The following is a 15,034-nucleotide window of genomic DNA, read 5'->3' on the forward strand; positions in this document are numbered from 1 at the left end:
GAATATGGCAAAAATCAACATTTTCATTGATCCATTTTAAGCAAAAATAATACACTTTGCATGTTAAAATAAAAAGAATCACATGAAAAAACTCTCACTGTCATTAAATCTAATGTGAATAATAATTTCCTTCCGGGCACTAACATTCTCAAAAGGTCCGTTGTCGCTTCTTAAGGTGACCTCAAAGTATTTGTCATGGCTTTTTCTATGAGACTTAAAACAATAACTTCAGAGACAGATTGAATGAGAGGCCTAGTCAAGAAAGCTGTCTTTCTTGAAAAAATACAGGTTTTCTTCTTAGTTTGAAGAAAATCAAAATTACATCACCACGTAACAAAAATGTTTCTGAAGGGAAAGCCAAAATTTACCTAAATTGCTAAAAAAAAAAAAAAATCTGCGATGTTTATTTCACTATTGATGTAGAGTATAAATTAAGGCCTCAGAAGAAGAGGGAAAGTGCATCTTTCAATTCGGCAGCCTTGGCATCAGAAGAAAGTGCTATATTGTTCTTCACACAAACCGTCCCCATTAGAGCTCAAGATGTTCTTTTCCTTTTAATCCTCATTTGTACCCCTTAGCCATTTGTTTGGAATTAAATTAGCTGCAATTTGGAAAATGTGGATGAAAGGTAGTGCATTGAGTAGATATCACATGTTTCCTGAATAGTGCCTGTTCTGCCTCTTTCACAGCCATTCATTGTGCCTGAAAGGGTGTAGTGTGTGAATTGTTGGACTGTCACTCTGCAGTGAAGTCTAGTAGCCAGTATTGCCATGGAAACAGCAGGAAAAAGACAATTAACAAAATGGTTCTGATTTTCCTTATTTCTTGGGGGAAGGGGTGTTCATTAGTGATTTTTTTTTGTTGTTTTCTTTTGTTATTTTCCCAAAAGAAACACAGAGGTAAGGGAGGAATATTCTCGTTAAATTAGATATTGTCATCACTGCAGGCCTAGTAAAGTGACAGAAATGTGTGTTTGTGCAATAAAATGTGAGCTCTTAAGTGTTGTCTAGTCTTGTTCCTCCCTTTCCCATCACAGAAAAGAGGTCTCAAAATATTCTTAGGTGAGCGACTGTTAATGAGCAGAGCCTGTGAGTTTAACCCTCACACATTCATTGGACTTTTAATTAGTCCCTCTCAGAATCACTCCTATGACAGAAACACAATATACGCCTGAGAGGGGTTTAAACCAAAAGGGGGCTCTCTTTAGATTTTTAGCAATAGTTTAAAATCAAATAAGTTGGAGGGAAGGGCTGTGGGCTGCTGTAAAAGGCAGATTTTTCTGCCTCAAGGACATTCCAGTGCAGGGGTCCAGCTATAACTTCAAGTCAGTCAAGTTCACATTCTGCGTCCAGAAATGCATCAAACAAAGGGGGAAACTCAGGCTCTTAAATACACCTCTGCATATGAAATTATTATTTCCCCCTAACAGTGTTACTAGGCTTCACAAATTGTAGTTGAAGGAAAAAAAAAAAAAAAAAAAAAAAAAAAAAAAAAAAAAAAAAAAAAAAGACCTGATGCAAATTCTATGCTAGCATCTTATGTCAAACAGTCCCAAAAGACTGAACTGCAGGTCGTGCTCATATCACACAGATACAGGAACTTCAGAAAAACAAGACCTCTCCTCCCTGCTTATACGAATGCAGTCAAGAACAGGACCAGCTTCATTTTCATTTATTGATCCCTTCCATTGTAGATGCAATAAACATTGCAGAAAAACTGATGGAGAGCATTGTGGTTAGACAAACTCTGCTTCTTTATACTTAGTGGCAACAAAATTTCATGTGCTACTGGTAGGTTTCTCTACTAATATACTAAAAAAAGACATTCAGTTGTCAACAGTGTTTGCTAAAGACACCCTGGTAAATCTATTTTATAATATATGTTGTCTGTTGTTGGAACAGATCTGTCCTGTTTTGTGCATTTGAATAGCACCTATGCCTTTGGGCACAAGGACTACTGGATCTCTAGACTGCACTGAGCACTTATTAAACTATAAGAATAGTTGGCTTGGGGTTTTTTTTTTAAGGAAGAGGTTGCTGTGAAGTCCTACATTAGCTCTCTGAATAGCAATATGGAAAAGAAATTTACTTGTTTTGCTGCCAACCAAAGTGAGTTATTTACAGGAGTGTGTTGTATTTGAAGAAAGGTGAACAGTGCAGGAATAAAATGACAGAACACATACTAAGGACATAGTGTAGAGATTTGGGATGAGTTAAAAGCAAAAGGAGAATAACAAGTGGAAAGAAATTAAATTGAAAGTCTTGGTCACTATCTGTCTCTCCTAGGTAAATACAGCAGACCTCTAGAGCAGTGGAGGCCAAGCATAGGGAACAGAAGCTGAAGGCATGCCCTGACTCAAAGGATATACTCCAGCAGCATTCAAGTAGATGCTAATAGGAGAAAAGCAGGAAAAGAAAGAACAAAAGTTGAAGCAGCCATCAGGTTATCTGATTATTATAACACTGTATAACCTCAGACTTAAATCTGTGAAGTAGAAAAATGAAGGGAAATCATGGACATTTCTTAAAAGCATAGCAGTGAACTTATGTAATGTTTTGCATTACTGGCTTACAGGAGAATCAACACGTATGTAACTGTAAGTAGAATTTAGCACTGAGGAAGTACTTGTTTCTGGTTTTGTTTTTTAGTGTCTGATTGAGGAATTTTCCATAGTCCTTGAGCTCTGACCTAACAGCCTCACAGCAATGTTGTTAATACCAGTCATGAAATAGGCTGTTGTTGATGAAATCAATGAGGAATCTTGGGCTTAGATTATAACACAGATATCAGCAGAAACCCAAGAAATGCAAAGAAGCTCAGACTCTTTGCTTAAGAGATAAACTATTCTATGGTAGGCTTTTTTCCCACTTTCCTTCACTGTCATTATGATTCCAACAATGCTCTATTCACTCCCACAAACTGTTTTACTTTAATTATTGGTTGAGGTAATTGGTGTTTTCATTGGGCTCAGCATGTTCTGTGTTTTACTTAGTCCCTAGCATTAACACTAATGCACTTGGAATCCAATACTTTGTAGGTTTTCCTGGGTTTAACTTCTTCAGCAGCAAAGCACAAGCTTTGCAATCTTACTTAAGGACCACACAATCCAAATGATAAGAAAGGAGAGAAACAGCATCAGGTAAAAGTCTGAAGAGCTGTCATAAGTTTGTTTTAGCCCCAGTCAAACAAATCATGTTTATTTGTTTGCTAAGTAGGCAGGGTAATTAGGGGAAAAGTAATTAATGAACTTCTCTGGGGCAAGTTATGCCAAAGTATGTTCACATTTTGTGCCTACTTGAATTGGGGACTCAAATTTCCAAAGCATTCACTGACAACTTTTATTTGGGCATGTGTGAAAACACATATTATTTAATCTGGTATGCATGTATGTAGTTATTCTCTTAACTAAATGTGGAAATTTATATGAGATTGCTTAAAGCTGGCTTTGTGAAAAGAGCCTTTAGGTTTTTGATAGTTCTGCTTTGGCATATGTAAACCTTTCTTTTACATCATGGTCCTGAGAGCCTTAATTTTTATTTTTTTAACATTATTTTGGACTCCAATGAAACTCTCAAGTCTCATCAGCAAAATGCTGTCTGAAAGAAATGTTTAGGTAGTTTAGATATCTTGGAATTATTATTGTTTAAAAAGTCACGAAAACAAAAAGAGAGCTATATTGTCAGGAAGAGTAAAACAGCAAGAACATTCAGCCTCCTATCATGGCCTCCCATGAACATGCTTGAGGTAAAAAATGTGTCAGTTTTGACAACACTTTTATCAACACAAGCTTCAGGAAACTCTTACCCTTCAGGTGAGTATCCTCTGCAGGAGGAAGACCTCCACCAGTCAGTTGGTTCCTGTCAATAGAAGATTAACTAGTGGCAGACAGTTTTCAAAGGAAACTGTAAACTTAAATGTGACTTAAAAGAATTGTTTCCCCTTTTGCTTTATTTTTTTCCCCCCAAGAACACTGCACATAAAACACTGTTTCCTGACATATTCTTCCCTGTTGGAAAAGAGCATTGAAACTTTCCATGGAAATCTGTGCAGTGTTATCAGTCAAATAATAGATGATCTCTTGCAACATTAATTTGCTCATTTTGATGTGATTGGAGCAGCCCACTCCTTCCACTGAGGAGGCACAGTGGGATTGCTACAGCACTGTGAACTTGGTCATGAAGGAACATGTTCCTTCCACTTGGCACGTTGTAGAGCAGACATCCCCAGGCCTAGCCATGGATGTGTGAAAAAAGTTATCCGTTAGTATTTAAAACTAGGTTCTCATGGGCACTAATGCCGTTTTTCACTACATAGAGATAGGAAAGTGTCATGGTGAGTGATATTTTAAAGCTCCTTTCTAATGCTAGAAGTAGCCATAGTGTGAATGAGAGGATGAGAGGTGTTCCCCAAGGATATGGATGAAACATCAACCAACTTGCTGTCACAATCCTATGCGTTAAAAAAAAAAAAAAAAAAAAAAAAAAAAAAAAAAAAAAAAAAAAAGGAGAGAGCTGATTGGAATTTTGCTAAAAATAAATTGCATTTTTATTTTTGTGGACACATTGTACTAACAGAAAGCATTACCTGTCAAATGTGCCTCCACCATCCTGCAGATTTTTATTCTTTTCTGAAAGAGCAATGCCACTCTGAAGCAAAATTCCTATGTAATTATATATTCACTTAAAGTAAAGCTGTCTTAACAACAGCCAAGTTCTCCATATTTGTTTGATGTCATGAAAAACAAACTCCCCAAAGAATAATAAGTCAACATCTGTTCTTTCCCCCTTTTCCCCTCTTGGTTCTTCTGGTAGCTGAAGGAATCTTCATTTGGGGCTCCTCAAACAATGTTGAGCCAACTTTACCCTTGGTGAAATTTCAGTCAAGTGAGTGCTGTAGCACAGGGCTTTAATCTGGTCTCATTGTTTTAAACCAATATTTAACTGTGCCACAAACAGTAATGAAAAAAAAGTCTGTAAAAAATTTATGGATCCATTCTTCAACCTCCATCTAGTCAAAATCATGCTTTAAACAGTCATGATAAAATCATGACATTTAGACCGTCTATAACATTGTGTTTAAAGAGTTTGTATTAATTCGATGCTACATTTATGAAGATGAAAAAACTTCTTATCCTAGCATAAAAACTTTGAGAAACTAAATTTTTAGATCAACATTTGAATATTGAATAATATCTAACTGGAGACTAATAAGAGTAGATTAACAGAGATTTGTTCAAAGAACAGAAGACATATGCAATGCCAAAAATTCAAACCATTTAATATGGAAGTATTTTTCTATTTTAAAGTTTTGTTAGTAGTTATTAAGGGAAAAAAATTAATCTTTGCACACTGACATAAAATCAAAAGGAAAATTGTATTAAGTGACTTTTTTACTTTATCTGGACCTGTACAAGAAAGCATTTTTCATTATATGAAAAAATATGTCTTCAGTCAGGTTTTATATATTCCAGTGTTGGAAACTTTACAGTTCTCTGCAGATCCTTTCCAGTCTTTCCAAGCTTTTTACCGTTTTGATTTTTTCTGACACCTACTATGTCTGTTTCTTGATATATTTTGAGCGCATTTTTTCCTTTCATAGCCCTCATAGGCTATTATTTTCCATTGTACAACAGTTTGGAAGACTATTGTCCTCACTTCTTCATGCTGGAACCATTCCTCCATGAGTCTCATATTTGGTTCACGATTGAAATTTTCTTCTCCTCTCCTGAAGTAATTAAATTAAATCCCGATCCTTCATTCCAAACTGTGTAGTCAATTATTCCTAAATTGGGCATTTTCTACCAGGCTCTATTCCATTTCATTTTCTTTTTCTTCAGTCTGCTATTGCCATTTTGAATTCCAGTCTCTTTTTTCCAATGTATGTTAAAATTCCTGTCAATTTCAAGACACTTGCGGGCTAACCACCGGTTTCTGTCTACTCGAGTCATTAATAATGGTCTCAGAAGAAGCAGATCTGGACAGACTCCAGCAGAACAGCTAATTGTTTGCTTTTGCTTGTCAGTGAATCACTGATAGATATTCTCTAAGCCAAAAATCCTGACTTCCTCCCCTCGGTCATGTGTATCTGAAGACCTTCGAATCAGAATTGCTGACACGTTCCAGAAGTTTTAAACACCTTGATGTGTTTCACCTAAAATCAAGACCTGTGCTTTACTCTGGTAGTTTTGTATTCCATATTAATTACTACACAGAAGCTGTCAGGCATAAAAGCTCATACTTTTTATTTATTGCTTTGAATAAAATGTTCCATTTCTTCACATAGTTAAACTGCACCAGTGCTTTACTGCCTTGAAAGGAGAAGATGGAGTTTGCAGAGATTTGCTCCTTTTTTCCCCCCAGGTTTCCTATAGCCCAGTAGAGGACTTTGGCTATGAACTTTTATCCTATTTTTTGCTTTTTATTTCTAGAGAAAATTAATAACCTCTCTAGGTACATTAACAATGAGGGAACATTTGTCAGCAATTGCTTATTGTGCAATAGAGAACTTTTTCAGCACATGGCCAGACCTCCACAAGGGACAGGAGTAAATGAAAAAGGAGGCAGCAGCAATATGATTATGAATACATTGCCAATTTGTAAATTAAAAGCTTTGAATCATTTTTCCTTTTTTTTTCTTTCTTTTTCTATCCCCTGAAGTGTAGTGCACATGGGCATTTCTAAGTAGATCTGGGCAGGCCTGCAAATAAATCAAAACTCAGACAAGCCAAAGACCTGGCTTTTCTCCATAAGCAAAAATACAAGCCAAGATGCCAAAGTTGGCTGCCTATGAAAAAAAAAAGACAGAAACAAAACAAACAAACAAACAACAAAATAAAACAAACCCAAAGCAACAACAGCAAAACCCCAAACCAAATCAAAATTCTATGTAAAGGGACATAAATTGAATGTGACGAGGAGGAAATCATACCAAAGGATTGTCTCTATTCACAGATGTGAAGCTGAGGCAAAGCTTGTAACTCAACAGGATCTCAAATTAAGCTTCCTTTAAAACAAGCCTAAGTTTAAGTTCTGTAAATTTATATAATTAAAGTAGGATAACAGGAACTTCAATGTCAACACAACCAGGTCCTAGGAACAAGTAAATCAGCTCTTTATTGGAATAAACAGTTCTTACACAGCATAGAATTACACCTTTTATAGAAGAGGAAGTTAGAGAGACGTAGAAGGATGAAAGAGGAGCCTGTTAGAGACCTGATAATTAAAAGGGTCTTTTTCAAACACAAACAGAAGATTATGATTGAGTTAAAGAAATAGCAGTGCTTATATATGCACTTATTATCAAGAAAGGTTCTTGTATTTAAGTAAAGCAATGCTTATGAAGAAAAATAAGATGGCTATACACAGAAATATTTTCAAAGCACAATGTTGTTCATGGATTTCCATTAAAAATAGTGGCTGTTTAGAAGTGTCCCTTTTAAATTATCATGGACTAAATCAGAGACTAGAACTGAAATGTAGCCACATTCTGAGAGATAATGGCAGAGGAGGCTGCTGTTGTTTGTGCGTGCTGCTCACATTTACTCTGCAAATGTATAGTTCAGTTTAATTAGCATGTGATTGAAAAGTGTTGACGTCTTGTGTTCTGTGTTGCTAAAGGGATTTCTTCAAACTGGGGAATATGTAAATTCCTTGAAGAATTGTTTATACTACAAGAATGGCTTTTAAGTAATTTTGATGACAAGAATTAAAGTAGGCAGTCAACATAGTTATTTTGAGGATTTAATATAGTTGTGAACACAAGAGTGTAAATAACTTTTGCAAGGAGCTGAAGCAGACTGTGAAAACATCTGTACAATTTTTTTATTTTTTAATTTTCTTTTAGCTTATGGAACAGTAGAGTTTAATTGCAGCTTTTGTCCCTTCTCATTTCTGGCAGCTTAAAGATGAATAAATATAAAAAAAACAACCTCTCCTTCGAAGCTCTGAGTATAATTTGAAACAGAAAAGATTTAAAAATTTCTGTGTGATTCTTCTCTGGACTATAAAAACAGTAAATGTCTGTAGCTTCATTTGTTTCACAAAGTATATTTCTGATTTTCTGTGGTTTTCTAGGAGTAAAATATGGATTAAACTGTGAATCATGCTTCTTTGAAGCCGGCATATTTTAATTGTCTGTATGGCAGAGGCAAAGTATTGTCAAAGGCTTGCATAGTTCAGAAAACTCTAGAAATATATAAACATTGAAATTTCCACTCCACAGAAAGACTTGCAGGTTCAGAATGAATTTTATTTTGAACCAGAGGGGAAAGAAAAATTAAAATGTTAGAATGACATGGTTTATGGGCTTATATTTTGGAAAAAAAATCTTGAAGAATGAAAAAGATAAAAAACATGAGAAAGTCGAATATTTTTTCTATTTATTTTCAAACTGGAAATGAAATAAACAATGATTGGAGGGTTCTTTAGTTCTTTAGTAGAGGTGTTGATAATCATGAGTTGTATGGGAGCCTGCACGAGCCACTGGCAGCAGCTGCAGCCATTAAGGTGAACAGCAGAGTTTGGAGAGGTTGCTGTCAAGCCTTCCTCACTTGTGAGGGTGATTTCTTTACTTGTCCACAGCACTGACCCACCAAGGTCCCAAAATTATCTCAGTGGAAGTCTGTACCTTTTCAGGCAGAAGATTGTGTTCTGATAAGGATTAATCTAAACTGAAGTGTTTGTCTAGCTTGGGCCTGTTAAAGATTCGAGTCACGAGGTCTAAGACAGCTTCCTAAGCTTCCTTAGACAATGCAGAATCATTTATCTGTTGTAGCCAGATGCTTATGATAGAAAGGATTTTTTTTTTCCACATTAGATCTGTCTGCTGAGGGATTTGGATCAATAGATGCTGTACTTTCAGGTGGGTAAAACTAGGTGAATTTAAACTCCCTTTAAATGTCAGAATAAACCACACAGAGGAGAAAATCCCTTTTTGGTGTATTAACCAGATAACAATCCATTGAATTCATTATGTTCAGTGTGTCACATTGTATTAATTGATGAAGACATTAAACAAAAATTATTTTTCCTCAAAACAAAGTTAACCTACCCCAGGAAACTACACATTATACCAGCTAAGTACTATATTTGCCAGGCACTGCTCTTTTCTTTGGAATACCTCTGAGTGTCCTTCTGCTTATCAGGTAAAGTTCCTGCAACTGAGGTACAGTGAACTGCAAGAGAGCTGATTTCTGTCACCAGCCTTTTCTCCCATTTCCATCAATAGAAACACTGTTGGATGTTCTTCAATAATTGTTCTCATCCATCTTGTGGGTTTAGATAAAACTTCAGTAAAACCACAACTAGCACTACTCCCTCTGAACAAAGGGCAGTTCAAAGAGGGAGTGGAAAAAAATTAACACCTGGATGTCTTATTATGAGATCATAAATCAGACTGTGATAAAGGAGAGAGGAAAAGATACAGAAGGTAAAGGAAGCAGAAAAGGCTGCATAATGGATCAGCTTCCTCAACTACTTGTAGAAAATGTGAACCAGAAAACCAAGGAGATCCAGCCCTGCAAAATCAATAAAAACTTCTATTGACTTAAGTGGTGCCACATCACAGTCTCTTTTTATCCTTAAACCTTGGAGAGATACCAGGATAAGACAACTGCCTAACCACATAAAAGAAACCTCTGCTCTACCCAGCCCAAGATTAATTTAAAATTAAGGAATTTTGGCAAATACTCAAGTTACCAAGTATCTCTTATCTGACAGGCATATAATGAATAGCTTAGCAGGTGATAACTGTTCCAGGGTGAAAATTTATCCAAATGTAGACAGCATTTTGTTATAATTTTATCAATATCTTCAAAACAAAGATAGACACAAGCAACCAGTCACAATAGAAGCAATAAGAAAGAAAAATAATGCTTTTTGTATTTGCAGCTACATTTTCTTTTTTTCACATTGAAGATTACTCTTTATGGATTGCAATACCCTCCTTAGAAGCAATAAAATCCCATCTGACATTTTATGGACATTAGCTTGGCTTCCAAAGGCATTTCTTAAAACTGCAAGCTTTGTATGTCCAGTTCCCAGGGTTAATACTTCATATAAAATATACAGAATAATTCCTGAGCTTTTCAATACATATTGAATTCATGAGGTTTGGAAAGTGAGGAAGGAAAGAAATCCTACCACTAATCTTTAGTGTTGATCATTCTGACATGTCAGGTTTTAAAACTGGTAGATGAAAGTCCAAAGATGCTTTAAAAAGCAGGTTGGCTTTTATAATATATTGAAGAAAGGTAATCTTCTGTCTTCAGCATCAGCCAGCATAATGTGGTGGTTTTGCTTTTTTTCTGACTCTTCTAAGCCATGAACTATGTCTGCAAGGGAACATAGTCACCCATACACTGGTTCCCAAAAGCAATGGAAATTCAGGGCTATTTCAGTGTGCTGCAGGGATTGGCTTGATCTTGGCTGCCTCATTGAATTAAGCAGGACTCTCATGTAGGACTGAACAAACCACAGGGTTTTTTTCCTACTACAGAAGTATTCAGCCAAACTCCTGGTTCCCACTGCATAGAAGTAAATAAAATTTAAATTTAGAGTCTTATCATAATATCAGCTTTTGTACCTGTACAACAGGAACAGATGGAGTATGGGAAAAATTTGAAGTGTTAATTGATTTTGTTTGAATCCTGTTACCCTCTGTTTGGTGTGAATTGTTGAGTTGTCAAAACATTAAGTTATATAAGGAATGGAGCAGAGAATAAACAAAATTTCCGTTCTATTGATATCAGAGGTGTATCTCCAGCTAATATACAATCTTCACACTACTTATCCCATCTCAGACTGCTAAAAAATAAGAAGGAGAAAAAGACTAATAAAAAATAAAGAAAAACCCTGTTCTCAGAAAATAAAAATTAGTTTTGTTTATCTTATAAATAAGATAAAAATACAGAATTTCTTTGAAATTCTAGGAAATTTGTGGAGCTCAAATATTTAAGTGCATTTAAATAGACTGGGGAAAAAATGTACAGGAATATGAGCAATATCTTGGGTTTTGATAATTACCCCCCAAAACAATAAAAAGAGCATTTATCTTTGAGCTTCACAAATGTAAGTACTAAACTGTACTAAACTGTAAACTACTAACTGTAAATGAAATTAAGATCTAATGTGGGGGAAGAGATAATGTGCTGCTCCTGTGAAGCCATGTCACCTTCTCCAGAAGCGCATGGTACAGAAAGTTTATGTGGATAAGGTTTAGGAATGATGGAGTAAGATCCTAAATAGAAATTCCTGTATTTACATGTGCCTAGGAAAATATCAGTAGGACTAAATGAGGCACATGGGAAACTCCCAAAACCTCTGACTGCGTCCTATGGATCATGTGTTTGATCACATGTAGTTCAGATTATAATCTGAAATAAAACATGATGTCTCCACAGGATTGCATGGAGTTTTCTCCTGTCAAACACTCACAAAACTGAAGGCAGGAAGAATAAAATAAAGTGATAATTAACCAGGCTGAGGTGAACACCTCTTCCACTATCATGTCTAACTTCAATGCAATGCATTGCTCCTTTAGCTAAATATTAGAAACCAGATTTTAGGCCACAATTTAGCTCAAAACTATTTCTCTAATTAAAAATAATTTCCTTTCAGGAAACTGACCTTCTGTCTAAAGTTATTTTACCTCCACAATAATACTTTTGACCTTTAATAAAAAACATAAATGTTTTCTTATACCATAAGCAAATCATGAAGTACTGAAGGCAGAAATCAATAAGAGAATTTGAGAAAAAACATTCTTCTGCATTTCATCAATGTAGAATAGAAAAACACTGAAATGACTGGGTAAATATGTGGATTTGAAACCCACTTCCAGAACCATCTCAACATCTACTACACAATATAAAGAAAAATTCTTTGCAAGATAGCAAATCAGATGACCCTACCTTAGCAAAACTAACCCAAGAAACAAACACAATCAGTTAAACCTTATGTATATAAATTTTTAAGGGGTGAATTAGAACAAGTTCAGGAATTTTTGTTAGTTTTGTTGTTGTTTGAAATATTTCTTATTGTTTGCAGGCATATAAATATCAGAAGTGTCTGGGGTTTTGCAATATTTCATGAATGAACACTTTCCATTGTGAGATTTTTAATATTATTCATTTTAACTCAAATTAAAAAAAATTATATCTGCGGACAATTTGCTAGTTACCATGACTGAGATTATATGTTTAAATTAACTTTTGGATAGATGGTTTTATCTTTTTTTCCTCTCTGTAAAATCTTAGATGAGTAACCTGTGCATCCCAATTACATGGGACATTGCAGCTTTGAGGACGCTGGTTGGTTCATAAAAATTTATGGAAAAAAGAACCATTACAAAGCAGCAAGTACTTGTCAAATTTTGTGGGGTTTAATCCTAGTTCTGCATGTAGAAAAAAATTCATTCATTCAATAGTAAGGACTGTTCCTTTTCTCCCTGATTGTATCTTTTATTCTTGAGTATTTTCCTTTGCAGTGGATCTGTGCATTGCTTGCACAACATAATGATATCCAGACCTTGCAGCAGCAGATGAAGAACAGTGTACATGGTTGAAATAATCCTGTAAACAGCTGGAATTGCTTAAGGCATTTCATAAATAAATAAATACAGAATAAATACTCAAAAACTTTCTATTGCAGTGACTCTGAAAGAGAAGAAGGTGAAGAATCCAAGGAAGCAGATCATATAATGCAGCCTGTGCTGGAAATACACATTAGATAATCTGCTGTTTATTAGCATTTGTTCTGCTACCTCTCTCCCGCAATAGCCACAGCTATTTTATGCTTCACTCACTTTTTCTAGAGGCAGATCTACCCTGGACTAAGGGAAGGCTTCATTGCCCATACAACTCATATACCATGACTCAAGGTACATGAAAGGAATTCCCATGTTTTACAAACATATGAGAAATGTATTTATTTTCTAAAGGAAGAAGGATAAACTGTGTAATTTGTAGCCTTATTCAAGAGTATTGTGACTACCTGTCATTGTGATAAGATAAATAAATTTAAAAGCTATTTTTTTCTTTTGGAATGGCCTTGTAAAATCACCCAGTTTAGAATTTTCCTTTTTAAACATCATTTACAAAGTGGCATTTTATAAAATGTCATAACACTTAGTTTAGTATCTGTAATATATTGGTTGATCATATATCCACCAATAGAAAGACAATCATTAAAATTTTCAGTGATATAGGGGCTTGGCTTTTATGTTAATTCTGACAATCATGTATTTTAAAATATTTCAACACAACTCTTATTGCTTGTGGTAACAGTGGTTAAAACTATCAATTTAAGAAAATTCTGAGACTTGGCAATAATAGCTTTCAAAAAAAACTTTACTGGCTGCAGACAGACAAGAGTGAGTCAAATTCATCTGTATTGATAAAGAGCTACTGGTTTCAGTGGAGTGATGGAGAAAAGTCATTTTCTCCCTTCTTGACAATAAAATGTCTGACCAAAAGAAAGAAGACCTTCCCCTTTTATCTGTGGAAATCTGTGGAAATTTCCACAGATTTAGATAAGTACTCAAGTGTCCCTCATTTTCACTATTCCCTTTTCTTTGCCCTTTGCAAAAACTGAAATGTGTCAAGCAGAACAACTGTCTAATTACCAGTAGCTAAATGCAAATTGTTCCCTGTCCTTACTGCTAAAAATGGTCTTTACTTCAGTTTTTCTTTCAGATCTGGACTGGTGAAAGGAAGGATGAAAGTGTGCAAAACAAATCCCTGTGAAATCTAGTTTTTAATCTGGTTTTATATCTGCCAGGTGACTGAAAGCATGTTTTCTCAGTTTAGGAAGATGAGTCAACTACTGTACTTTGTTCAGACACTGATTCCTATCCCAGATATTACATAAGGATTTTTGCACCCTTACATAAATAATCCTTACATTCTTAAGCACTGTATGGAAATTGTAAGGCACGGGACATTTTTAAGGACTGCAAGCATATCTAAATATTCATACAGTGTACATCTTAATTTTTAATCCTGAACATTCAGATGATATACAAAAAAAAAATTGATTACTGGCAATCTGTAACTTGATTACAACAAGTCTTCTTTTCAAGAATTTTAAGATTTTGTTTTGTTTTGTTTGTTTTTTTCTTTTATTTGTTTAGTTTGTTGATATTTTTAATGCAAAACATTAAACCCTATAACTAATTTATTGCAACTATTTTTTTATAATTACTAATGCATCCTATGTGCACCTCTTCAGCACTGATTTCATAAAGGTAGTTTTAAAATTAGTGAAACAGAAGGCAATGACTGGTTTTGGTCAGCCTGAGAAAACAACACTGCTGGATTACAATGCAAAGAGAAAAGTGGAAAAACAGGTTTGCCAGGAGAGAGCAACTGAGAAAAGCTTCTGCATGTATCTGAAGGAAATGGACAACCAAAATCATTTAATCCCATAGAAAGTCAGATTTCCTGTCGTTGATATTATCCCCTTTAATAGAAGATATTAAGAAAAAACAAAGGAAACACAATCCTGTAGTTCTTTTGAAGTTGAAAGAGGAGGCTATATATTGTTTAATAAAATGCCAGCCAGTTATTTTCCCCACTTTTGAGCTTTGGCTCTCATCCAAAATATGACAAACCAAGCAAATGAAATGCGGATGTCCTTATCATTTTTGTTTCCTGTTTCATAAGAAATTCTAAATTATATTGTTGAGAGAGAAGGATGCAAATCAAGGAAAATCATCTATAGTAATATCTGCCTTTTATACCATAATCTGCAAATTTTGTTGTTCAAGTGTTGCAACTGAACTGATCTTGGACCTTTAGAAAATAGTTTAGAAAAAAAGCAGATGCTCTTCACACTCCACAAAGTTACAGTAACTGTAAAGTTTGATCCTCCTTCTATTGAATGAATGGGAAATATTACCTGAATTTCAATAGAAACAGAGCCACACCTTCACTGACATGAATTGTAAGGCACTTTCTTGAAACTCTAATAATTACATTAGTGATACCCAGGGAGATCTTCAGCGTTTGCCTTGGTAGTGAGGATGTAAAAGAAGAAAG

The sequence above is a fragment of the Melospiza georgiana genome, chromosome 1, assembly GCF_028018845.1.
Source record: "Melospiza georgiana isolate bMelGeo1 chromosome 1, bMelGeo1.pri, whole genome shotgun sequence".
Taxonomy (NCBI): domain Eukaryota; kingdom Metazoa; phylum Chordata; class Aves; order Passeriformes; family Passerellidae; genus Melospiza; species Melospiza georgiana.